This window comes from Myotis yumanensis, unplaced genomic scaffold (assembly GCF_028538775.1).
Source record: "Myotis yumanensis isolate MYYU_CA2020_CCGP unplaced genomic scaffold, mMyoYum1.0.hap1 SCAF_7, whole genome shotgun sequence".
Classification (NCBI taxonomy): domain Eukaryota; kingdom Metazoa; phylum Chordata; class Mammalia; order Chiroptera; family Vespertilionidae; genus Myotis; species Myotis yumanensis.
The window spans coordinates 24004334-24031406 of NW_027223758.1; positions in this window are offsets into that span (position 1 = coordinate 24004334).

A 27073-nucleotide genomic window follows, 5' to 3' on the forward strand; every position below is an offset into this window, starting at 1 on the left:
TTTTGAGTGTTAGTACACCCCAATCCACCTTTCTTTCCTGAGTGGAAACATCCCCATCCTCCAAAAAACTGTAAGTTGCCTTTTCGATTCAGGCTTTGACCAAGTTTCAATGCAAAAGATGACTCATATCTTAAAGAACTGAAAGAATTTTTTTTATTGCTTCTCAATCCATTGTCTTGCTCTCATGAAATTGCTGAATGACCCCAGAGAACATAAAACCTTGTCAAAGAAATAAGCACTGAATGACATGTGGCAGGGTTTCCAATTCATCAGGAAAATAACACTTGCTTCTCTGGAGCCACCTCACATCCGTGGCTGCCCTTGTTCCCTGAGTCTCATAAAGCTCCTATCTCCAGGGCACAGGTGAAGCCTTCACATTCTTTGAGAACAACAGCATTTCATTTCCTCCATGGCTGTAAATGGACTTTATTGGACTTCGGTATCTAAAGGAAACAGAGCTCTAGGTCAGAGGGTGCCTTTAGAGGGTCACTTGCCCCATTTAGAGTCCCAAATCTCAGCGATGTGTAGTTGGGAGATGCTCTTGAACTCTGAAGTTAAGTTAAAGTTCAAAGAAAACTTCCTGGCTTGATCATTGTTACTGAGGTCAAGATACATTTATATATAGTTAAAAAGTGCTTACAAGATTTAGCTGTACAACATCAGCTATTACTAAGCAATGTTTCCTTATGATTCAGCAACATAGATATTGGATTGCTCCAGCAGGAAATTCAGTTCAAATATTAAAGAAACCCTTTGCCAATTACAGTGGGATTCAATTTTTGACAAACCCAAGCAGTGGTTGGCTTCAACGTCCTTCCCTAGACACTAACCTCTATGTAAATCTGGGCACTGGAGTCTCAATCTGAAGAGATAAGATTCATATGATCAGAGAAGCACAATTTCTGCTCAAAGTATGATTCAACCCACTGATTTAATTCTAGGTCTGTTTCCTAAAGTCTAGTCTATGACACACATGTCTCTAGGCAGCCTTTGGTAACAAATACTTCTCTGTGGGAAGAGGTTGGAGAAACACTGCATGTTATGTTTCACCCTTGTGCATTCACAGTGCATGTGGGCACATTAAAGGTTTGGAGAAGTCATGAAATATAGAAGCATGTTTAATACCAACCCAATGGTTCCAGAAGATATATAACCAAGGAATCCACCCTTTGTTTTCTCTTTCAATTTTGTAACATGAAACATCTTTAGAGATCAGGGAGACTTTGAGAGATCACTATGGTCTGCCTAAGTCAGATTACCATAGATACTTCAGAGGAGCCTATTTTAGGTACAGAACCCAATTCAGCATCTTTAGAAAACTGTAGGCACAAATGTTAGGTGACTTTTAGCTTCAGACTTTTAAGTATAAATTGTTTTATAATTTAGGCCCTCTGTTTGAATCTGAAGGAATCTGATCAATGCATTGGAAATAAATCTAAGGAAAAAATTGTCTGAAAGAAATTATCAGTAACATTAAGGTACATATAGTGTACAACACTGCCAAAATTGAAGGTTGGTAAACTATGACATTGGGGCCACCAATAGTTCTAGAAATATCTATGAAGGATAGGGGATTATTTCTTGTGATCTTCCTTGTCCCTTACTATACTTGCTCTATTTGCTACTTTGCTTGACTCTGCTATTCCAACCATCTACTTTGTCATTCTTCAATATGGGTATACACAGTCAATCTGAATGGATACAAGATTAGATGATACAAAGGCCTTTGCTGATTGGTTCCTTATACTATTTCTTCCTGGTAGTTCTTTGTCTTGTATTTTTGAAGTTGACAAGACAGATGTTGCCTTTCCTAAGCTTTTCAATATTTAAAAGAAAAAACAACAAAAACCCCACAAAACCCTGAAGGGAATCATACATCTGTCTGTGATGTGGTTAGAGAAATTTCAATCCATTTCTTTGCTTTGGGCTGGAATTTTATCACCTCATCTTATTTGATTACAAGCCCTGCTTGAGATTTACATTTTTAAGAAATAAGAAAAAGTAATAGACAAATTTTTTTTGCAAACATGGGATCCATTTTGATGGCAGAGGTTTGGAAATAATAAAATAGTCTTTGGAGGTTTATGGGTTAGAAATCAACATTCCCTCTACCTTTCTCTTTTTTTTTTACCTCCTCCTTCCCTCTGTAGCTCATTCCCCCCTTGTCCTAGAGTATAAAGAGCAATTTTACCTTATTTATTGCTTTCTAAAAACACAGTTGATTTAAATTTTATTTCACATGACTCTGACATTTATTGTCTGGAACATAAGGCAGGCCATGCATCTAGTTACTATTATATAATGGTGTAAACAGTAAGAACAGTACAACATTGGAAACAAATACTGTTTTTAAATAGCTGGCATATCTATTTTTTCATTTCTAAAGATGATTAATAGAAATATCCCCTGAAATTCAGGATTAGACTCCAACTGGTTTCTGTTCCACCCATTAAGATGAACAAGCAAAGAACTATCATCAATCACATGCACATATCCCGTCTTCTGTGGGTTAGTTCAATTGAGGCCTTTATTGTGCTGTAGAAATTGGCAAGACTCATATATAACATGTACTATTTTTTTTAGTGAAAAAAATAGAGTAGTAGTTAGAGGAGTAGTCATATTCATATATCTTAAATTTTATCTGCAACAAGTTGTAAACCCAGAATAAACACTGCTATGTATCCTGGGAAGTCTAACAAGTTTCACCAGCAATTTCTTTTTAAAGGGCTTTGTATGAGTTGTTTTTCTTTCTTTGTGTGTGTGCGATTTCATGTGCCTTTATTGCTCCGCAGGTACTTCCAATGTGGAATGCTTTTTCTCTCCTTTAAATAGTTCACTCTTAATGGCTCAGAGTTAAGCACTCCAATCCAGTGCCATCTCTTACTCAGTGAGAAACTCTTTCATTCCACTGTTGAATCCACTTACTGAGGAGATTAGCTTTACAACTCAGGGCAGGTGTGGGGTAGAGAAGGGCATGCATCTGCTCATCTTGTTTGAGAGTGTAAGATTAAGCTCAAGCTGACTGAGCTTTTGGTTATGAGTGTGTATGTCTGAGAGAGATGAAAGAGAGAGAGAGAGAGAGAGAGAGAGAGATTTCATTTGTGTGATTTGCTTTTTAACAAACTGTTTGAAGTAACAAATTTAGGGTCAAACTTGCAGTCTGCAGTGTCATCTGTCATAGACCCATGGTTCCCCAAACTTAACTGATCATCACAAAACATGCAATTTTCCTGAAGAACTTTTCAAGGAATTTGAGGTGGGAGTGAAGGAGAAATTTTAAAAATACAGAAAATCCTTGTGAATAATGTAAAATAACTGAGTGTCCACCACAAAAAATGATAGTTAGCTTCTCAGATGGTTCAGAAAGTATTTATTGAAAACTGCTATGTGGCTAACTCAATTCTAGACAGCAGTGAAATAAGACAAAACTCCACCCCACTGGGATCTGATACCCTATTACAGGAGGTGGAAAAATACAGGTAGCCGATAGCATAATGTGATAATAATATAATACATAACATAATAATAGATAACATAATAACATTATACACTATATTATTTTTATTGTATTGCATCTTGCTTTTTTTCATTCATCTTTAGGTTTTCTATATTTATCAGGGTGGATCTATGTTGCTAGATTTCACTCTTGTTCACTGATATATAGTACGAGAGGCCCAGTGCACGAAATTCATGCACAGGTGGGTCCCTAGGCCTGGCTGGTGATCAGGGCAGATTGGGGCCTTCTCGCCGCTGGCTGGGGCTGCTGGCCAGGGTCTCCCTTCCCTGGCTGCTGGCTGGGGCCTTTCTTCATTCTGTGCTGCCCTCTTGTGGTCAGTGCACATCATAGCAAGCAATAGAACTCCTGGTCTCCCAGTTGAACTCCCCTGGGGACACTTTGCATATTAGCCTTTTATATATATAGACTAGAGGCCCGGTGCACAAAAATTTGTGCACTTGGGAGGGTCGCTCAGCCTGGCCTATGCCCTCTTGCAGTCTGGGACCCCTCAGAGGATATCAACCTGCTGGCTTAGGCCCACTCCCTGGGTGATCGGGCCCAAGTTGGCAGTCCGACATCCCCCTGGCAGCCCAGCAGCCCTCAGGGGTTGTCTACTTAACAGCAGGAAGCAGACCTAAGTTGCAGTTGGACATCCTTAGTGCTGCTGAGCAGGTGGGAGAGGCTCCCACCACCACCGCTGTGCTGGCAGCCATCAGCCTGGCTTGTGGCTGAGCAGAGCTCCCCCTGTGGGAGTTCACTGACACCAGGGGACAGCTCCTGCATTGAGCTTCTGCCCCTTTGTGGTCAGTGTGTGTCATAGTGACCAGTCATTCCCAGTTGTTCTGCGGTCAGGGTCAATTTGCATATTACCCTTTTATTATATAGGATAGAGGCCTGGTACATGGTGGGGGCCGGCTGGTTTGCCCTGAAGGGTGTCCCAGATCAGGGTGGCGGTCCTGCTGGGGTTACTGGCCAGCCTGGGTGAGGGGCTGATGGGTGTTTTCAGCTGGTCACACCCCCTTCAGGGTGGGGGTCCCCACTGGGGTGCCTGGCCAGCCTGGGTGTGGGGCTGATGGCTGTTTGCAGGCTGGCCAAGCCCCCCCAGTGGGGACCCTCACCCCATGGAGGTTTGGCCAGCCTGGGTGAGGGGCTGATGGCTGTTTGCAGGCTGGCCAAGCCCCCCCAGTGGGGACCCTCACCCCATGGAGGTTTGGCCAGCCTGGGTGAGGGGCTGATGGCTGTTTGCAGGCTGGTCAAGCCCCCTTTAGGGTGGGGGTCCCCAATGGGGTGCCTGGCCAGTCTGGGTGAGGAGTTGAGGGCCATTTTCAGGCTGCCTAAGCCCCCTGGAGTCGGAAGCTTCCAGCCTCTCCTTTTTCCTTTTTTTTTTTTATTCTGGGATTTATTTACCTTCTATAATTGAAACTTTGTAGCCTTGAGTGGAGCTCAGAGCTGGCCAGGTTGGGTGGGAAGCTTGGCTTCCTCTATCGCCAGGGGCAACCCAAGCCTCCTGCTCGCTTCAGCTCTGTGGCCACAGCCGGCTGAAAGCAGGTATCTGGGGTTTATTTGTCTTCTATAATTGAAGCTTTGTTGCCTTGAGTAGAGCTCAGAGCCAGCCGCGGGAAGCTTGGCTTCCTCCATCACTGGGCAACCAAGCCTCCTGCTTGCTCCAGCTCTGTGGCTGCCGGCTGCCATCTTGGTTGGGTTAATTTGCATATAGTCATTCTGATTGGCTGGCGGGCATGGCTTAAGGCATAGCAAATGTATGGTAAATTTGCATGTTTGTCTTTTATTAGTGTAGATTCTATGGAATGACAACATCACAATTCATTTCATGGCCCTCTAAGGTGTTTTCATTTTTCACTATTACAAGAAATGTTTCAACATGCTTCCTCGGTTTTGTCTCCTTGTGCACATGGGGGAGATTTTTCCTGGGTATATATTTAGAAGTAGAATTACTAGGTAATGGGGAGGGGGATATTTTTAATGCAGACTTACAAATCTCATCCCAGATTTCTTGAATCACAATATCTGAGAGCAAGACTTGGGCAGCTATGTGTTTTCTTTAAAGCTCTTTGGAAGATTCAGATGCAACTTTCCAAGAAACCAATGTTTTGGAGCCTATTGCTCTAGGCCATGTGAATTATCCCATACAGGGTTTAATGAAAGAATGACAGATGAATAGGCACTTCCTGGCAATGAGAATACATTTTGGCTGTCACTTTATTAGGCCCCAGGAGTGGATACTGTTGTGCCCTCCCAGATACCGTTTCCTGGCTTCCACACCCATTTGCCAAATGCTGTGAGTGTTGGCTGCTGAAGGCTCACAGCTGCCCCATCTCCAGAGAACTGCCTGCCTCAGCAGGGATCATCGACCTGGAGGAAGGGGAGACCAATTCTGTGGTTCAATTCATGCTGCAGAGCTCCCAGTGGGATCTGGCTGAGGTTAGACTCAGTCTCAGCCCACAACCATGCCTCTTCCTGCATCCCTCTCCCCCTTCTCTGGGGGCCCTGCCTAAATAGATTATGTGCACCTAATGCCCTGTTTTAAGCCATGCCTCTAGGGAGCCTAAACCAAGACATTCCTTTGCTTGTTTTTTGTTTGTTTGTTTGCTTTTTTTTTTCTATTTTATCTTTTATTCTACTTTCTATTCTATTGATTTTGTTTGCCCTCTTTCTTTTTTGTTGCTCATTAGCTCCTAATTACCTGTTTTATCTCACCTGTGAAGAAGACAGAAGATGAGGCAACAATTTCCATTTTCACTTACCTTTAAGAAATGCACTGAACTCATTCTGCCACAAGGACCTGCAGACCTCTCACCCAGGAATTGCACCCTGCCCTCTGATAGCCTGGTGGGCTGACGAAGCCCTGAGCTCCTGGTTTGATTAATAGTAACATCAGGTTCCTTTCCTGAGCTCCTTGCAGCTTCCTCTGAGCCCTCTGAATAGCAAATTTGTTCTGCATTCTCAGAATGTGTCAACATGGCAGAGGCATGCGGCCAGTGACCATTTCCTACTGAACAAACGCACCGCCCACCACAAGTATGGAAATGCCGCTGCTACTCACATGTCCAAGAGGCGTTTCCCTGCATGGGATGGAATCAGCCCCAATTGGACTTGGAGCCCTGTGGCAAAGCGCCCCCACCCCGTCCTGTGCAAGCATAGCCTTCTGCTATATCCGCAAGCCAGTGAGTTTGCTATCATGGGACATTTATAAACACGTGGCCAGCTTGCTCTTATTTTATACTGCTACTACTACTACTAATAATACACATGTAGGCCTTGGAGCTCTAAACCAAGCATTCATCTAAGCTTTGAAGTCAGAGCCAGGAAGTAACTCCTGAGGCCCTTCCCATCCAGCCCCATTTCAAACAGAGTGGCAGAAGCTCTTGAAAGATGAGCCTGTTCCTGTCCAGGAGGCTACATTGGGGTGTGTGGATATACTCACAAACCAAATCTTTTCCCCAAACAACAAAAATTTGTAATAACTTCCAAGGACATGGGCTGGTGAGAGAGAAGCTGGGAAGTCATAGGTTTGGTTATGCCCAGGAGAGCTGTTTGTCCAATAGGAAATGTGGCTCCTGAGCCTGAAGCTGTTAAAGAGAGAGTTAGTTACTGGCCTGCCTGCAATTCTGATCTAATCCTCCCAAAGCTGTGTCCCCACAGTTACAGCCTGGCAACCACTTCAAATTGACAGGCACAGATGTGCTTTCACAGGTTGCAAGGGATTATCTGTCCTATGGCCTTTGTTCATATCTTCATTCAAAATTTTCCACTGAGCAGAATTTGACAGAAAATTAGTTGCAATCCTGCCTCCAAGTTCCCGCCTCTATTGGGGGAGGACTTATCTCAAGCCCCGCAATGTCTTTCCACTACAATAAACCACAGGGGCCCCATGCAGGGAAAATCAGATGGTTCATCTTCCACACCAGAATCCAATTTGTTTGTGCTCCAAGTGCAGATCGTCTGAATCTAGGGCAGTGGTTCTCAACCTTGGCTGCACATTAGAATCACCTGGGAATCTTTTTAAAATCCTGATTTCTGGGCCTCACCCTCGGGAAATTCTGTTTCTTTGTTATGGGGTGAGTCCACAACATTAGTAACAAAGAAACAGAATTTCCAGAGGATGAGGCCCAGAAATCAGGATTTTAAAAAGATTCCCAGGTGATTCTAATGTGCAGCCAAGGTTGAGAACCACTGATCTAGGGTCTTCTGGAATCTGGATTCGTAACTGCTGAGCCAATTTTTTAAAAAATATATTTTATTGATTTTTACAGAGAGGAAGGGAGAGAGAGAGTTAGAAACATCGATGAGAGAGAAACATTGGTCAGCTGCCTCCTGCACATCTCCTACTGGGGATGGCCCCAAAACCCAGGTACATGCCCTTGACCGGAATCAAACAATTCAGTCCGCAGGCGGACGCTCTATCCACTGAGCCAAACCAGTTTCAGCAGAGCCAATTTTTAAAATGTTTATTCTTACTTACCAAAGTTTAGCTCCCTGCATGTCATATTTGCTTTTATGACCTTTCAGTATTTGCTGGAATTCTTAATACTTGGGCTTCTACTTATAAGCCTCTGGATCAAACTTGCTCTATAGCCACAAAACTCCCAGTATAACAGACTTAAATTTTATCTTTTCTGCTGTCTTACTTAGACTTTGAAATGGAAATGTATTAGCATCCCTAAGAGAAGATTTGGTGTCAAATTCCAGTTTTCCTAAAGCATGCCATTCTTGGATAAAATAGCCATGAGTTTCCATCAAGCCAACCAATTCCTTACTCTTCTCAGGCAGTGTCCCTCCAGGCCCTGGTGTCCTGTTCTTTTCCTACCCACCACCTATGCTCCCTTTCAGGAAAGCAGTAGCAATTAGTCATTCCCAACTGATAGTGGATTTAAGTCATTGCATTATTTAACCCAGGGGCCCAGGACTCACTATAGAATGAAAGGCACTTTGGGGAATTTTTATTAGGCATCAAGAAAGAGGTATAGAATATATAGGGTGTCCTCAAAATTATATACACAGACTTTTAATAATTATAAAGGCAGTATTTATTAAAATATATTTCATTTTTAAACTTGAGCTATCAGCTGTTAAAGTGTGTATACATTTTTTAGGACACTCTATATATGAGGTGGGGTGTTGCAAGGGGCCTTTCTTAACACCTGAGATGAAATGGACTTCTCTGAATATTAGAGGCCCGGTGCATGAAATTTGTGCACTCAAGAGGGGTCCTTCAGCCCAGCCTGTACCCTTTCTCAGTCTGGGAGCCCTTGGACATCCTTAGCGTTGCTGCGGAGTTGGAAGAGGCTCCCGCCACTGCCACTGCCACTGCACTCGCCAGCTGTGAGCCCAGCTTCTGGCTGAGCGCATTTCCTCTGTGGGAGCGCACTGACCACGAGGGGCCAGCTCCTGGGTTGAGCAGGATTGGGCTGAAACTGGCTCTCTGACATCCCCTAAGGGGTCCCGGATTGTGAGAGGGCACAGGCCAGGCCGAGGGACCCCACCAGTGCACGATCAGGGACAGGGGAGGTTGGCCAGCCAGGGAGAAACTGTGGGAGGGCTCCAAGGCGTGTCCGGCCTGTCTCACTCAGTCCCCATCGGCCAGACTCCAGCAGCAAGCTAATCTACCGGTTGGAGTGTCTGCCCCCTGGTGATCAGTGCATGTCATAGTGAGGGGCTGAGCGGCCTTAGCATATCATTAGCATATTACATTTTGATTGGTTGAACAGGCGGCTGGACAACCAGACACTTAGCATATTAGGCTTTTATTATATAGAACAAATCAGACTGACTTGTGACCATGGAAATAAATGGGAGATCTCTGAGTCAGGTAGGGATTAGAAGTGCCAACCCACCTTTGTCCCATTATTACTCATTTAAATTTCTTCAAAACATTTATGATGAGGTCATATCATTACCTCACATTATAGGAAACGGTTATTTGTCAAATAACAACAATATCATAATACAGTCACACAATAGAATAGCTTCTTGGCCTTCCAAACCCTTCTTATATGTTTTAAAATATATATTTTTATTGATTTCAGGGAGGAAGGGAGAGGGAGAGAGATAGAAAAACATCAGTGATGAGAGAGAATCATAGATTGGCTGCCTCTTGCACACCCACTACTGGGAATCTGAGCCCACAACCTAGGCATGTGCCCTGATGGGGAATCGAACCATGACCTCCTGGTTCATAGGTCGATGCTCAACCACTGAGCCATCTCAGCCAGGTGCCCAAGCACTTCTTATATTAATCATCATGCTAACTCTCTGAGATACATAGACACAAATTTCAGATTCTTACCTTTTATATTGCAACATTGATGTTCAGAAACCAGGGCAGCATATTGCACGGAACACAGCTGAGACAGAAACTTCCATCTCCAGATTCACAGTTCAGTGCTCTCTCTGTTATATCAGGCAGACCTCATTTAAGCTAATCATTTAACATCAAATTTTATTTAGTAAAGGACAATAAAATGCTCCCCTTCCCAAGGAACCTGCACTATACCAGAAGAAGCACTGACAATAAGAAAAACTGAATTTTTTATCTGCCTATGACTTTACTTGTTTCTTTTTCTAATACTGCATTCACTCAGGTAACTACCTAGCATGGCCAAATGGGCTTATCTTCAGTCCTACCCTCCTTCCTAAGGCCACTCTTCAAACTGACCAATGAGAGCAGAGTGTGTAAGAACAAGCTATGTGGTTTCTTATAGGTCATCGTGAGAATTTTGGGGAGATAATGGAGGATTTAAATAAAATTATTCTAATTGTAGAGATGGTAGGCTCATCAAACATAATTTCATTTCTCTGAACTTCTATTTCTCTCTCAAGATTATCTCTGTTTTAACATGTAGACAAATCCACATATGAGCGAAACCATATTACCTAGGGGTAGAACCTTAATTTTTTCCTAGGTTGGCTTGTTAGGAACTATAACCACTATCAATGTCAGGTCATACCCATTGCAATGCCATGTATGCTGCCCTTGTAGAGTTTAATCCTGCTATATCTAAATGTATACTTTAGTATTTGGCCAGAGTCAGTTGAAGAAGGTGGAAGACATGAATTTTTATTTTAACAGCCTGGAATATAGAACATAAATGTTTTTGGGTCAACATTAAGCCAGATTATGTAAATTAGGTGATGGGGCAAAGCAATCCTGCTTCTGCCCTGTAATTCTCCATTAAACTCACATCTTTGGTGCAGCTAGGTTGTTTCCCCTGCATTCCTGAGTCCAAACACTCAACATCCTTATTATCACACATTAACGTTTCTCTTAAAAGCTTTTACTGTCTGTCCAGTCAAACAGAATAGATGAGTATAAGTGCCCATCAGTGAATGCAATGGCTTATTGGAAACTGGAAGACAAACTCTTGTGTGTAATAGACTATTTCAGTAGTTTAGATGGTCAGAGCCCCACTTATCCTGATAAAATGCTCAAATGTTTCCTTGAATTATTCCAGAGTCCTAATTCCCCATTGTTTTCTGACCATGCTCTGAACATGTGGGGTTTGCCTCCTCTGGGACCGTGTGGCTTCACTTTTCCAAGAAATCATTGTGTCATTTTCTTTTACTTTTGTGTGGTTTTTACAAGGAAAGTAGTATTTATCTGTTTTTGAAATGCTGACAAATGTTAAAAGAGCTGTATGTTTTATGTAGATGTCATTTTGGAAGCCAGGAATGAGCTAAAGGAATGAAGCAAATATTTTAGCTATTAAGTGGGTCCTGGCTCCAGAGAAGCAAGCTGGTCAGCTGGCACAGCATGGCATGCCCCAGGGCAAAGGTTTGAAAATGTGATTATTTGATTGAAGAAGCAGTCGGAGAAGCGTTTGCCAAAAAGGAACTTCAGAAGCTCTGCTTGAACATGAGTTTGAGGAAGTGGAAATACTTTATATGGGATTTCTGTTACCAGAACTGACAATGGGCTGGCTAGCTCCCTGCTGGCAGATGGTGCCAGGGTGTGCTGATTGAAGAAATAGACTGGGACAGCTGTGAACCATTCATGAAGCTCCACTGTTGCTGAAAATATGGCAAATTGTAGGGAAGGAAGTAATAATTCCTTTTAGATAATTCCTTTTAGACTAGAAGACTAAGCCATCCCTAGCAAAAATGGGTGGTCAGACCAATGACTTTGGTGGAGATTTAGTTATCTATTGCCACTTTACAAATTACACTTAAGTTAGCAACTTAAAACAATGTTTATTATCTCAGTTTCTGTGTGGTAAAAATACCAGGTACAACTTAGCTGGGTGTTTCTGGCTCAGTCTCTCCCAGGCTGCAATGAAAGTGTTCTCTGGGGCTGCTGTCAGGACCTGCTTCTAAGATCCCTCCATGGTTGTTGGCAGGTCAGAAGTTCCTGCTACTTGTTGCTGGACTTAACAGCTCATTGGCAAGTTGGCCTTTCCATAGGGCCACTCTCAAGGTGAGAGAGAGAGAGAGAGAGAGAGAGAGAGAGAGAGAGAGAGAGAGAAATCTTCTGTAACTGAACCTGAACCTTAGAACTGATATTATATCGATTCTCCTGTATTCCTCTCAGAAGTGAGTAAAGGGATTACACAAGGATATGGATACCAGGAGAATTGGTGCCTATCACAGATAGTGACTGTATTTTTCATTTAAATGGATGCCAGAATTCTTTCCCTCCCTTCAATACTATGAAGGTTATTGACATGAGGTAAAATGTTTATTAAAAAAACAAAACACAACTCTGGTTGGCCATGTGAATTATAGTATTCACTCAATATATCATCTTGGTTAGTGATAATGAGCTGGCTAGTGTGAAGGCAATGGGAGGATGTTATTAGTCAGAGTGTGTGAGCTGGGATCCTTAGCTCTAATTTATGCTGGTGGGAGACTGGGTACGGATCTCTCACTTTTCTCATCTGTAGAATGGGCTTGGCTATGAGAAATTCCTGGTGTAATTTTTAGCTAAATAGGAAGTGTCAGGATAGAGTGGAGTTGCCTCTAGAATGAGCTTATATCACAGCTACTTTGCATGCTCTTCACATGATAGTGAAAAATTTACTCTTTGTATGAGTGTTTATATTGACTTTGATACAAATATTTAGTTTCATGAGTCATCTATAATCTTGATGAACTGAGACTAACTATGGAAAATTGGCAAGAGCTTAGAGCAAAAGGCATATGTTTTTTCTAACATATTAGTTTCCTGACAACATTTTACCAGACAATTAAATTCAAGAAGAGGACTCTGCTCTTGAAGAATTTGTATTAAAGTACATAATAGAACAGTGGTTCTCAACCTTCTGGCCCTTTAAATACAGTTCCTCATGTTGTGACCCAACCATAAAATAATTTTCGTTGCTACTTCATAACTGTAATGTTGCTACTGTTAGGAATCGTAATGTAACTATCTGATATGCAGGATGGTCTTAGGCGACCCCTGTGAAAGGGTCGTTCAACCGCCAAAGGGGTCGCGACCCACAAGTTGAGAACCGCTGTAATAGAAGGTTAGAGTTGATAAGGACTTTTGTGATCAGTTTCCTGAACTCCTTCTTGCAATGGAGAAGGAGACAGGTCAGAGCTGAGAATAAACCAGAACCACTAAGTCACTGCTTAACCTACTATAGACTGCTGCCCCGACCAGTGTCACAGAAATTAGGAAGGCATAGGGAGAAAAAAATAACCTAATTTTTTTTGTTATAGTATGAAAAAGAAATCAGTAGAGGTTGGGAAATCTTTTTCAAATAATAGTTTTATGCAAACTCTGATAGGGTTTATATTTATATTTTCAGGAACTAGTCCAACACAAGAGGTGTGCATAAAGGGGTGTTGATCTTAATGGTATCTAACCACCAGTGAATTGCACACAGCAGGTGTTCAGTGGAAACTTGCTGATCTTAATAGCTTCCAGACATTGGTGAGTTGCATATTCAGCTATTGTCATTCTGGTTTGGAAACAACTTACAGGTGCTAGATTGACTTTTGTAGTCACTATTATGTGGTCTAGTTGGCAGGATGGTGGTTTGGGGTAATTGGGTTGTGAAAGTTAGAGGCAATATTCAAGGATAGCATGGACAAATTGAACTAGAAGCAAAGAGGCCCCAAGTTCTGGACCCAGTTTTATTTCAGAGGTCCGGTTTGGAAATTAAAGAACACATAAAACAAAATTCAGATTTTAGTTCTGTACCATTCATAAGCAGTCGTTTAATCTTGGGCAAGTTACCAACTTTGGGCCATTTTTAAAATCTATAAAATTAGAAAATTGAGTTATATCAATGATTCACAATCTGCATTGATAGTATATAATTTTGGAAGGAGGGTGTATATCAGAATTTCTGAGATGTAGTAGAAAAATCATCCTATATAATAAAGATGTAATATGCAAATGGTCATTACATAACAACTGACCACGTAATCACAGATCAGCAGGAGGGTGGGGCAGTGAGAGCTATAAGCAGGCAGCAGAGAGCTATAGGAGAGGGCAGGGCAGCAAGCTATGAGGGAGGGCAGGGGGAGGGTAAAGGATGGGGGGGAACTACAGGAGGGTGGCAGTGAGCTACTGGCTACAAGCGGGTGGAGGAGAGCTACAGGAGGGGGCAGGGCAACAAGCTATGGGGGCGGTGGGGGAGCTACAGGAGGGCGGGGCAGTGGGTGGAGAGCTACAGGAGGGCATGAGCTACTGGCACACAGATTTGTACGCAGGGCTACTAGTGTAAATATAAAGAAAAAAAATCCTGAATTCTAGTAGTCAGAAGAACCAACCTTTCTCTAGGGAGATAGGGCATCCTGGCATGCATGGATAGTAATGCATGTTTATTAAAAGGGGCTCAACTAGAAATACAGTGGGATACTCTGGCTAGATGATTTTCAGTTCTAAAGTTTGAAGAGTCAGTGAATAGACGCACAAGGTCATTCAAGGAAGCAAAGTCAGAACAGAGAAAGTACTGAAGAAGGAAAAACCTGGCCTCCAGCTAAGAGTGATCTGAAATGTCAAGCTCAGACACTGGCAAGCAGAAACAAAGTCTTCAAACAATGAACACTGCGACTGGAGGCTTCCATCTACCTGAGTTCAAACAAAATCAAGATCCCAACTCCAACTACCTTCTGCAGCAGGTCTACTCTCGCCCACGGGTGTATTTTCAGGACTAAATGGAGCTTGTTAAGCTCCAAAATTTATAGCCCAAAGGAGCTTAATCTTAGGAGAATGGCCCAAGAATGTATTAGTCTCCAATGTAAAGCCAAACTGAATTGTTATTGGCCTCAATGTGGAATGACAAAAAATATCAATGCAGTTATTAAATCTGTTCCTTTAATTATATCTGCACACTCATGCTTTTTGAATGGTGAACAAATTGAACATTTTTAAGTATTTTAAAATGACTTCCAGCTTATTTGGATTGATGTAATCTTATTATAGGCCCATTAACCTTTTATAAAAATCTGAAAAAATTGCATTTATATATTGATCTATTTATAGTCCATCTGTTCTAAACTGAAATCTAAATTCTGGAGCGATCTCTGCAATATGTTGGAAATTTGGCTTAAGGATAGAAAGAGATTTCAAATAATTGCCCTGCCATAAAAACACATGGAGCTATTGTTCTATGACCAGAGGGTGAGTTTGAAGCAACTCCTTTTCTATCTATACCTGACTTGTGATAAGAAAGGAGACAAGAAAGCTTGATAAAGGAATAAGATGTTTATAATGAAAAGTGAAGGAGCAGAGTGTAGAAGGGAAACTGGCCTTGAAGTGAAAGGACCAGGCCTGGTTTCTAAAGTGATTCTAAAATACAGGACTAGGTCACTCACCTGGTGTTGTGAGACTCCAAGGCTTGTTCACTGTTTATTGGGGTATTTCCTATAACTTTCTGCAGGTTTACAATATTTTTAGAAATTAAAGCAAATAAATGTAATGTATATTCATCATCAAAAAGTTGTAAAATGTAAGAAAAGTACAATGAGAAAAGAAAACAAAAATATTTCCAGGAACTAGTCCAACACAAAAGAGGTGTTCAGTAAAGGGGTGCTGATCTTATAGCCATTCAGAAAACCCGTGTAAAAATTGGGGTATAGCTTTCTACCTTCCATTTTTGCCAATGTAAATATTTATTTACTTTTAAAATATATTTCTTACTTTTTCATTATAGTTGACATGCCATATTATAGTAGCTTCAGGTGTGCAACATAGTGATTAGACATTTATGTAACTTATGAAGTAATCACCCCCAATAATGTTTTCCTAGGTTGTTTCTAATTCTCCACAAAATGAGGAACATTCCAGTGACTATCTTTTCAACTAAATTTCTGTGGATGGTCCAATAGGGACAGAGAGAAATAGGGAGAAGATGTGTGGGGATCTGGGTATACTAGTACATATCTAATGTTAAGTACTTAACATTTTTTTTTTCACAATTGAATCTTTAAATTAAGAGTATATAAATCACTTCTTATTGGATTCAGACAACAGTTGGGCCAACAATTTGATTTGTTTTGATAGGATTAGGAAAGCTTTCCCTGAATGGAGCCATGTTCCTGGGCCAGAAGACCAAATTCCTCTGGAGAAAAAAGGACATAGTAGAAAGGGAGAAGAGATCCAGAACCCTTCTATTGTAAGAGCCCTGTAACACTGATGACCTTACAACTAACCCTTGGTAAAGGAATTTAAAAGGTATGTGAAAGAATCAGCAGCTTTAAAGGATGGCTAGAGACTCAGAGAAAACTCCAGATAGAATTAATACATTTCCTGTTTTACCAAATAAAAAGGTGTGATCATTTTTCTGGCTTCACCTGTTTGTAACTCTTTGCTCTGAACTTCATGGTCTGGTTTAAATTACCTACTTATGATTATCCCTCTCTCACTCTCATGCCATACCTTTCTCATGTTGTCTGGCCTGCTCTTTTTTTTCTTTATTCTTCCTTAATCAATTGTACATAACCTTTAAGAATCACCTGGAACTCATTTTTTTAAAGAATCCATCCCTCACCTTTCTTATTAAAAGTAAGTCACATTATTCTGGTCTCCCACAGCACCCTGTGTCTGCTTCTGTTGCTTTACCTACCACATGATAATGAATTTGGGTCTTTGCATGTCTGTCTCTTTGAATTTAACTTCTTGAAGGAGAGATTTAGCCTAATTCATCTTTGCAATTCTAATGTCTAGGATAATATTTAGAGACTCATTTGTTTAGCTGGGCCTATGGGAATAAATAAGAACATAATTGTCTAATAACCGAGTCAATTTCATTTATTTAAATAAATCAGCTCCCATACAGTAGATGAGTGAAGACTGCCAGATCAAGTATGCTCGGTGATGTTGGCCTCAGCGTTTTGATGTCCCATAGAACACATTGGCTTGGATAGTTAACTTGACACTGCATAAGTTGAATGTCAAGAATAATATGGAGCTGACAGAGCTAGCCCAGAACCCCACAGAGTGCAATGCAGTGCAAAATAAGGCTTCATGTAATGGCTAAAGTACCAGTCCAGAATGAAAAGATCACCTTCCCAAAGAGAGCAAATTTTTAATCCCCGAAGACAGAACTCAAGATACTCTATTTCATTTTCCCTTTACCATTGACTACTTTCAAGCTTTAGTAACTCTCTCAACTACTTTTTCATTTGAGAAGTGAGTTGATATTTACCATAATGAATGGTTAAAATAAAAAGAGGTAAGTGTATATAGAGAGATAAGATAAATGGACAGGATGCCATTGGTGTTTTTCCTGAATGATATTTCAAACAGAATTTGAGGGTCAATAGTCAAAGAGTCTTGTGAAAATTATTATTAGAATTGCTGCACAGTAGTTATTATTTTAATAGCATAATAAAATGGGCATTTCCAATAGACATATTCTTTTGTTTCATTACAGAGATGAGGAAAATATCTGTGGTCATGGTGACATTTCAACTGCACTGCATGTGAAATATCTAAGGAAATGTTGCTCTTTAATTTGAACCATTAGAAAATTCAGTTCAGAAATCTGGGGCTCCAACTTAATTGCCTTCTACGTTTGTGTTTTAATCACTATTATTAAGATCTTAGCTATTTTAGATTGGTGAATATTTTAAATTATATAACTGAAGAAATGTATTAAATAAAAGAAATGGAAATCTCTAGAAAGGTCCAATTTTACAACAATTGTTACTCTTTCATTAACAGACTTTGCCAATAAAATTAAATGCATAGACATGATCTAAACACCGTATCATTATAAATTGCTTCCTTTGTTCTCAAGCCTAAAGACTATTCGAGATCCTCTTAAGAAATTAAAGCCACATGACCTTTTTAAATAAAAGTGTGCAGATACTTACAGTATGTTCACCAAAGTATGCAAAATATCGCTAAAGTGAACTAATTTTTATTAAACAATTTTCCTACATACACCTGAGATATCCTTCCTATTAACATTTGCCTTTTATATGTTACACTGTGCTGATTTTTTTAAAGCTCTGGGACAAAATCTAACTTGTTTAACAAATCCTGGAGAAGATACTCTCCCTTTGCTTTGTGGAATTTTTGGGTTGTTATCACATTAAACTCCAAAGGCAGATTTGTTGGATCCTACTGTCATTTTTCTTTGCAGCCCATCACCTCCAGGGCCCTCCGTCCCTGCCAGACCACAGTGCCAAGTTTTCTCTGCAGCATAACAGCCTGAGCTTTTGCCTTCTGCCATAAGATTGAATCTGTATCTCTTTGTCCAGATTCAACAAAGTCCTTTAACATAATATGACAAAACATGACATGACATATAATCCTTGATTACCTCAAAAAATGGACCCAGGTTTCTCAATAGGTTGCTTCTGTAAAATGGAAAGAAAATATTATATTCAAAATTACAAATAATCTAGGGATAGAGGAAATTTCACTTAGTTGATGGTATGAATATTTTAAGGGTAATGAAGAACTCAAGATGAAGTGATGTGTGAAGGTGTTTTTGGCTTTTATTCTAGAATAAAATATAGGGGTAAGCTTCCTGACATTGGTCTTGGCAATAATATTGAATTTGAAACCAAACACAAAGGCAACAAATGCAAAAATAAACAAGCAGACATCAAACTAAAAAGCTTCTGCTTAGCAAAATAAACTATCAATAAAATAAAAATGCAACCTATGGAAAGGGAGAAAATATTTGCAAACCATATATGTGATAAAGGATTAACCTGGTAAAAATAAAAGGAACTCATACAACTAATTAGCCAAAGAAAAATCAGCCCAATTAAAGAATGGACAAAGAAAGTGATTAGACATTTTCCCAAAGAAGACATATAAATATCTGACAGGCACATAAAAAGTGCTAAACATCGATAATCATCAGGGAAATGCAAATCAAAACCACAGTGAGATATCACCTCACACCTGTTAGATATCACCTCACAAGTGTAGGCAAAGATATAGAGAAAAGGGAATCCTTATGCATTGTTGTGGGAATGTAAATTGGTGCAGCCACGATGAAAAAGAGTATGGATCTTTCACAAAAAAATTAAAAATAAAAAGGACCATAAATGGTCTAGAAGTTTTACTTCTGGGTATTTATTATTTATTTTGCTTATAACTTTGTAACTTGGGGGACATGATGAGAATGATGGAAAGAGTTGAAATGTGTTTTCCATTATGAATATGGCAGAAGATGAAGAGCATTTCTCTTTCTGCTTCCTTAAGCAGTGTCCATGGAAAAACCAAGAGACCACTCAGTGACCACTTGGGACCAATGAAACCAGTGTTCCATGCATGATACTCATTGACATTTGTTCTCTCTCCCCAGTAATTCAGCCAACTCCTCCTCTCTTGGTATCTTCATCTACTGTCATACAGACATAGCAGCACGATTCATATTTCCCAAGTGCTTTGCAATAATTTAATGGGGTAATCATCATTTCATTTCATCTTAAGAAGATAGGTTATTTTTAGTGGACCATTGTATGGAAAGAAAAAAAGAAGTTTTGAGTCATGGGGTAAGTTTGCACTAAAACAGAGAATACCCCTACCTCCCTATGCTTTGGAGCTTCTAGTGAGGATTAATATAGAATTTTAATTTCAAATGTTATAGTATAGTGATTTAAGAAACTAAAAGTGAATAATCATACTCATCACTCTTTGCAATTAATCCTTAGCTTCTTTCCACATTCCCTGAGGATGTTTCAGCCATTAAGTTCCATTTACCTATGAAGATTTACCAATGCTGTTGTGTGTGACTGAGTCATTAAACAGTAATGTGGGATCAAGGTATTTTTTCTTTTGTTACCTGACAGAGTGCATTGGGAGTGTAGCTTTGAAATGCTCAAAAAACCCCAACATTTTAAAAATTAATAGCAAGTCCCATGTGACCACAATGGGGCCATTTGTGATTCCAAACTGAAAAGGTTTTGGAGCTCATCTATCTATTTCTTTCATTGAAAAAGAATCTAGTTCAATCAATTTGAAGATGGTGCTAGGTTATTCTTTGGAGACTGTTCCTGTTTCTAAATGAATAAGACTAAAGGTCTATTCTGGCAGCATTTTCAGGGTAAGTTGTTGACTAGGTCTAAAAGATCTAGAATACAGACTTGCTGTCACTTGAATACTACAATAAATATGATGTTTTACTTTGAAAAAGACCTGAAGTTTGTTGTGGCTGGGGATGTTGGATGTTGGAGCTTATGAGCTATTGTGAAGGGTGGAAGGAGAGTTCTTTGGGATCAGAAGGTTGTAACTCTTTATGTGGATGGGTGTGGCTCATAACACATGTAGTGAAATGAAGTAGCCAGTAGATATTTGAGGGATATTCTTGTGTGCATTTTGTGTATTCCTACACACTTTGATGTAGTTAGGTGAAATTTTTTGTATTCACATGATGTTTCTCAAAGATGAACTACTGCATATGCAAATATATTATGCTCAAATTCTTACATAATATATCCATTCATTAACACCAATTCATATTTTCAAAGCAAGCAGAACAGACTGCGTATCTTTTAGTGTCTATTCATGAGCAGGCCAAATCATGAACCACTACATTATTCCAACTCACCCAGCTCGCTATTGGCAAAGCAAGGGCTGTAATGTAGCTCTCCAGATCAATAATTGAACTACTTTTCCAGGTCACCAAGATATCTTATCTTACCAAGGAATAAAGTACAGAACATGAACATGCTTTGAAAGGTATAAAGTGCTCAGTATAATATGTAACTAGAAATTCCATAAATCCTTTATTCTGTTCTCAGTGACAAGAGAGCAATGTCTTTGCCTCATTCTTCTTTAAAAATAAATTTGTTTAATCTTCTAGGAATCAAGTGGGCAGGGACAAATTAACCAAACCTTAGCTCAAGAGGGAAATGGGGAGAACTAGGCAAATAAGATAATAATTCCTAAGGTTGGAATCACTTAGTCAACTTAAAGTCTCTCTCTCTCTCTCTCTCTCTCTCTCTCTCTCTATATATATATATATATATATATATGGAAGTAAAAAATGGAAAAGACTGACACGTGTTCAGTCTCTTGCAAATTAACTTTGGTCTCGGTGAAGAAAGCATGTTTGAGTTGACAGCTCTTGCCTTTTGGAGCACATTGATATCCCTAAGGAAGTTTTGTCAAAACACAGTTGTCTGGGCCTACCCTAATCCTACTGAGTTAGAATTTCTGGTAGTGGTAACCATATTTGTATATTTCTTATTTCTAAGTGATTTTTTCCCTTCTTTATCTTTTTTAAATCTTGTTGAAAGTATTACAGATGTCCCCTTTGTTTGTTTGTTTTCCCATTGACCCCCTCTACCCCGCACCCACCCCTCCCAGACAGTGATTTTGATGAGCCGTTTGGATAAGAACCATGAGAAATAGAGGTTGTGTCACCTGAGGCCTCTCAGAACCTTGGTTTCTGAGTCTATAACCTAACTTGCTAACCACACAGTATTTGTTATGAGAATTGGATGTTAAGAAAAATGAAAATGAATTGTAATCTGTGAAGCACTAAATAATGTAAAATTTAAAAATAGAAGAAAATTCTGACCTAATTTATAAATATTTTAATTGGAAAGATGGTCTTACAGTCCTAACTAATTTGGATGAACTAATTTGAATTAGTTTTTTATTTCCACTGATAAAACGGAAAATCAACCAAAAACATGGTCTCTTTGGATAAGGACTATCTCTTTTATTAGCCTAAAATCAAAACTGATGAATGACCTGAAAATCATGACTGCAACTGTGTCTCTAGTGGGTAGAATATATATACAAATAACTTTCAAAATACAGTATTTCCTTGTATAATTGCCATGATCCTTTTCATTCCCCTTTGTCCACAGACAACCCTTTTGGTATGCTTAGTAGGTTATTTTTTTTTAAATATGTTACTGTTTCAGGGCATGCATTTTTAATTTTTATAAATGAGGTTGTTATATTTCCTATTCTTCTAATGTTTTCCACTAAGTACAATCCATTCATGTTGCTTTATGTTCAGTTAATTCATTGCTTCTACTAACAATTTCAGTAGTATGTGTATATGGTAATTGCATTAGTTGATCCAAATCTTTATTCCTCCTTGCATTTATGCTCTTTGCTATGCAAATTTGAGGGCCCTCCCACATGGACAGGGTGACCTGCCATACCCCTTGACCCAAGTCACAGCCATTTGACTTGCTTTTTAAAAATATTTACTGACTTGATATATGCAAAAATTTGAAATAACATTTGCATATTTTCACTTGCTCTTGGGCCTCTACATTACAGTAAAAAGACATGCTCAGGTTAGCCTACTGTTCTATAAAGAGACAAGTGGAGCAGAGCCAGCCTGGAAATATATGAGTAAGTCAGCTGGACTGCAGATGTATGAGCAAGTCCAACTTATATCAAATGAGCCCTACAGATAAGTAAGAAATAAATGTATGCTGCTGAAAGTTTGTGGTTGTTATGCAACATTGTGGTGGCAATAGGTAATTGATAGAGTGTATTGTGAGAATCTGCACTCTTGTTGATTTTGAGTTCAGGCTGTCAATTATGGGAAAGCTAAACACTTGATTCAAAGATAAAGCAACTTATATTATTTATATTTATTTTAACATGTAATTTAAAGAGTAATAGGTATACATACTCTGTCATTTTAAAAGTGTTTCCCACCCTGGCTGGTGTGGCTCAGTTGGTTGAGCATCTTCCATGCACTGAAAGGCTGCTGGTTGGATTCCTGGTCAGGGCACATGCCTGGATTGTGGGCTTGATCCCCTGTAAGGGGTGTGTGGGAGGCAGCAAATCAATGTTTTGCTCTCACATCCTTTCTCTCTCTATAAAAAAAAAATTTTAATAAAAAAAGTGTGTGGGGTTTTTTTTGTTTGTTTGTTGTTGTTGTTGTTTTTATCTCGCTTAATCCCCTCAACTCAAAGCACCAGGCAGAGTAGTGTTTAAGCCCTCACCTCTCTCCCTAATGATCAGAAATTAAGTCTTTGGGTTTTTATTTTATCCTGACCCTTCAAGACATAATAATTCCCTCAATATTTCAACCTAATCCCACCAGTCTTAACAAAAATATCTAAAACAACTTTATATCCATGCACTGGTATAAAGAACCAATTATTCATTTAACACAGAGAGAAATTTTACAAATGTACATATTTTAGGTGGTTTAACTTGTGGTCACACTTCTGCACCAGTCGACACAAAATCTAGATGAAAACACACAAAGAATACTGAAATGGATAACTCTTCTTTTTTAAAAAATATATTTTATTGATTTTTTTACAGAGAGGAAGGGAGAGAGATAGAGAGTTAGAAACATCGATGAGAGAGAAACATAGATCAGCTGCCTCCTGCACATCTCCTACTGGGGCTGTGCCTGCAACCCAGGTACATGCCCTTGACCGGAATCGAACCCGGGACCTTTCAGTCCACAGGCTGATGCTCTATCTACTGAGCCAAACCAGTTTCGGCAGGATAACTCTTCTTAATGAGCAGTATCATTTCAGTATAGTAAGTTCACAGTCTCTTGTGCCAACATGAAAATGGCCACTAGGAACACATGAATAGCAAAAAAATCTTGGTAGTTTAATGACATAAATTTGGATATGATAAAATTAGTGTGTCATAGGTACACAATGTAAAACTTGGGGAAATTATCCAGCTGGAGACACAAAAGGGAACAAAACCCCTTCACTCCAGAACTGAATATTAGAAGAAAATTTCTGTTAGATTCTCACTGGAAAGTAACCAAGAGAATCAACAATGGTCCCAGTTTTTAACTTTGGACTTGTATAAGGGGCAAATATGACACCCCAAAATGCACCTGCTTCAAATGTAACAGAGGCAGGACCATCAGTTACAGAGGCCGGCCCTGTAACCACTAGTCTTACCAGGAGACTGTGGCAGCCACAGGGCACATGGGGAAATGTGATTCTAAAGGGATGTTCTACGAGGCAACGTCAGCAGAAGAAAAAGTGCTGGATGAAAAGTTAAGAGACTCGTTTCTAGTTCTGGCTCCATCACAATCCCTGTGTGCTGCTGGGAAAGTTAGCCAACTTCCCTGTGCATCTCTGTTCTTGACTTTAAAATGAGGACATTGACTACAAATAGGAATGATAAGCAGGCTTTTCCTAGGATGCTGACTTCTTTTGCTGTAGCAAAGCCAGGGAAAGTGCCTGTGTGTGTCTTGCCTTTGCTATGCCTAGCGAGCTGCTTTGGGGACATATTCCTAAACCTGTGATGAACTATCCTCTCTGAAAAGTAGCCTGTTAATGGTTTTCAGTATTACAAATGTGCAAGTAAACTTTTCAGGCCAGCATTTCTCCCAACGGGCCACTGAGAAGATCAAAGTCAGGTGGGAATAACGCAAAGAAAGTGTTTTCCTGCGCTGATGGATCACACAATGAAAAGAAAGTTTAAGTAATCCATCTCCATCAGCAGCTCAGGCTTCCTCTCACATTGTTTGTTTAAAACGATGCTGACCCACCACGAAGAGCTGCTTTAAGAATCAGGAACCACTGACCACTGGAGCTCCCTGGAGAAAAGCCTAGAAACCCGATTTGCTCCTCTACATTTCTAGTTAGAGCTGATTATGTGTGTTTTAAAAGTGATGAGCTGCGTTGAGCCACTGCTTTGATATGGTCCTCTGTGGCCCTTGGGTCAGCCGGTAGCCTTGAACACCACTCCAGGGAGGAAAAGGAGCAAAGAGGTCAGTGCCTGGTAACATCCAGGGTGATGTGTCAGCTCATAAGTCTTCAGAACCTCCTGCCATGGAAAACAGCTGCGGCGTGCAAATGTCAGAACCCTGAGCTTTTTCTGTCTCCTTGTTTTGTCCTTGTGTTAAAAACTGTAACTGGATCTATTCGCGCTTGGCCTCGAAGGCAACCCATTTGACAAGTGGAGGCCCCGGGACTGCCAGGCTTTTGAGAAGAAATGCAATGTATCAACGCCCTGCAGTATTTCATCTTCCAGAAGCTCAGGCTGGCCTGTTTTCAGCCTCGGTTGCTCCGCCTCCGGCATTGGGTGTGCGGCCCCATCCCCATTAGTGTGTCATTAGTGCCATTAATGAAAATCCGGTTTTACACACTGAAAAGTGATCTGAAGCAGTCTTGAGGAAATGCTATAAAGGCCGGCCCTGCTGTGAGCAGGAGCCCTGGGCACACCTGCAGTTTCGACAGGGCTCTTAAAAAGCTCCCTACCCCTGCAGGGAAGGTGGTGCAGCAAGTATAAATAGTATAATAAACTGTACAAATAGTTTCATTCTGGGGCTGTGAAATCCCTCCTCTGGATCTTTATAAAGCCCATGCACTCTATGATGGAGGAGAAGAACATTAAGGTTTTGTATTGTGAGGAAGCTGGTCATTAACCCTAGGAACAGGAATTGTGTGCCAAAGCCAACAGTCTTAAACAACCCTCTGTGGTATTTCCCTCAAAGAAAACTAAAGAAGCACAAGTTGTTGATTTAAAATAATTATCTATTTAGTAATAAAGTCAAGTATAAACTCAAGTATTAGGAAATGCAAAACTATTCAACTTAGAACAGCAACTCAACAAAAGGCACTTACACTGGGGCCATGACTGACAGGGATAAGACTGTTTCTTTTCATTTCTTTCCACCCACTGGATTTTGGATCAGTTCAAAGTCTGAGACAGAAAACCAAGGAACCAAAATGACAAGTCACTGAGATCAGGAATTAAGAAAGTGAAGCAAGGATGCAAGATAAAAGTGGCGAAATTTTCAGCACCTTCATCCTGATTTGGAGCCTCAGCATTTTCCACCCCGTGATTCTACGCAGCTACTCCTGTTTCTTTGCTGAACTGCCTAGTTGTAGGTCCTTAGGCAAATAGTTGAACCTCCCTGACCTCTCTTGTTTCATCCATGGTGGAGAACTCTACTTATCTCATGGGATTGCTGTGATGATTAAACAATGAGACAGATGTGATAGTGTATTTGCAATAGTTAATATTAAGTAGAGAACTTGCTAGTCATAGCTTTGCCAGGTTGGTGGGAAAATGGCAACATGTTTAATACCTTGTGTGTGTTTACATCTAGGGCAAAAATATTGCGCCTTGGTAGACACTATGTTTTGATGGTTAAGAATCCTAGCTCTAAGGTCAGATGGGCATAGTTTTTGAATCAAATTCTAAATCTTACCAGCCGGGTAACTTTGAACATTAGGATAAACTTATCTAAGCCTCAGGTTCCTTTTCTGTAAAATGGGGTAATGATGGTATCTGATAGAACTCAGTAAGATGTTATATATATTATATAAATTTAAGCCTAGTGGTTTACCATAGAAAATGCTCAATAACTTTAAATTACACATTCAATAAAAAAGTTATAGGTATATATTATATATAAAACTTTACTTTTGAAAGATGGTTGGGAATGGATATAACCACAGCTTTAGAGCTATATTGAATATGTAAAGAAGATTTCCAAATTAATAAAAAACTGATGGCCAAATAGCATACAAATATGCAAAAGACTCAAACAGTCCTTTCCCTAAAAAAATGTTCAACTGGTTATAAAACACATACATAAATCTACTCCTCATTAGTAATAATGAACATTCAATTAAAACCAAAATAGATAAAACTGTCAAATGTTGGTAAGTGAGGAAGTTGATCAATCAGAACTCTTATATACAGCTTGTGAATGTAGATTGATAAAAACCAGTTTGTGAAATTGATAGTTTCTAGCAATGATAAGCATTTGTGAGGGTATAACAATTCAATTAGTATGTCTATACCCAAAAGGATTCTATATATACATTTTATATATCCACACACACACGTCATGTTTACAGCTTTACTATTTAGAAGAGTAAAAAATTAGAAACTACCCATTTCCCATCAATAGAAGGATATATAAATTGTAGTATATTCACAGGATTGAATATTTATAGCCATACAACTCCATGAATTAAAATATATACAATAAAATGGTGGAATTCCAAAAGTACACTATTCGAGAAAGAAGCCAGAAACAAAAGAATATATGATGTGGTTTCATCAATAAAAATACTCCACTAGAGTAGAATAAAAAGTTCAAAAACAAACTTACTTATTACTGCAAAGGAGACATAAAAGGGTCTTGAGAAGAAGACTTATCACATTAACATTCACATTTACAGGTGGATTATAGATCTAATATAAATGGTCAATTAATAAGCTTTCAAAAG